We start from the raw sequence: 1152 nt of genomic DNA, 5'->3' as shown, positions 1-1152 counted from the left end.
AAAACATACCTGCTCTACATTGATGGGATGGTGGTGGTAGTGGTTTAGTCTCTAAGTCACGTCTGCCTCTGGCAGGGACTGTGGTTCACCAGACTCCTCTGTCCATGGGATTTTCCAGGCAAGAATACTGGAGTGGATTGCCATTTCCTTCTTCAGGGGATATTCCTGACCCAGGAATCAAACCCGGGTCTCCTGCATTGCAGGATGGGATATGTAATTAATTTTTTAAAAACATTTTGGGCTCTCCCTGTGGCTTGTGCAGTCTCATTTCCCAACCAGGGATCAAACCTGGGCCCCCTGCAGTAGAAGTGCAAAGTCTTAACCACTTGACTACCAGGGAGATTCTAGGGTATATAGTTAAAAGGAAATCTATGGACCTGTTCCCCCGGTGGAGAGCAAGTGCCATATTTATATAAAACTAAGCATGCTCCAACCAGTCCACTCTAAAGGAGGTCAGTCCTGGGTGTTCATTGGAAGGATCGATGCTAAAGCTGAAACTCCAATACTTTGGCTACCTCATGCGAAGAGATGACTCGTTGACTCACTGGAAAAGACTCTGATGCTGGGAGGGATTAGGGGCAGGAGGAGAAGGGGATGACAGAGAATGAGATGACTGGATGGCATCGCTGACTTGATGGACATGAGTTTGAGTGAACTCTGGGAGTTGGTGATGGACAGGGAGGCCTGGTGTGCTGTGATTCATGGGGTCGCAAGGAGTCGGACACAACTGAGCGACTGAACTGAACTGAAGCATGATTCAAGGTCATATATATCTATCAGTGTTTTTCCTCTGACCAGTTGAACAGAAACTTTAGAGTTCTTAACAGACACCTACGCACAGAACTAGAGCAAGAGAGATGCTATTACTAGGGGTGTTTTAAGGTCAGTATTTCAGTAGCTGCTGTTTTTGATTAAGTATCATGTAGACCAGTTCCTCTCTACTGGACAACATTGGTTCGAAAAATCAAAGGCTTGGTGGCCTAAATAGACTACAATAACCAATATCTTAACTGCGCCAGATACTTCTGTGGGAAATGCTAAGCCATGTCAATATTTGCCATTGTTAAACAGTTCTAGCCAATACTCTAAAGGCAGAGTCGCATTGCTTGGTCACGATGTGGGAGTGGTGAGAATGTGACGTCCCTCTGTTTG

At 45.7% G+C, this 1152-nt stretch overlaps 1 non-coding gene across 1 annotated transcript; it reads right to left on the bottom strand.

The window, feature by feature from the left end:
* Positions 1-267: 267 nt before the first annotated feature.
* Positions 268-340, bottom strand: TRNAR-UCU (transfer RNA arginine (anticodon UCU)). Its single transcript has one exon. It is a non-coding gene; the product is annotated as a tRNA-Arg (tRNA).
* Between the last annotated feature and the right edge of the window lie 812 nt (positions 341-1152).

The sequence above is a fragment of the Moschus berezovskii genome, chromosome 10 (assembly GCF_049115385.1).
Source record: "Moschus berezovskii isolate FMDL1 chromosome 10, NW_MosBer_1.0, whole genome shotgun sequence".
Classification (NCBI taxonomy): Eukaryota; Metazoa; Chordata; class Mammalia; order Artiodactyla; family Moschidae; genus Moschus; species Moschus berezovskii.
Note: the sequence above shows the minus strand (reverse complement) of the source record. Positions and strands in the feature narration are given on the sequence as shown.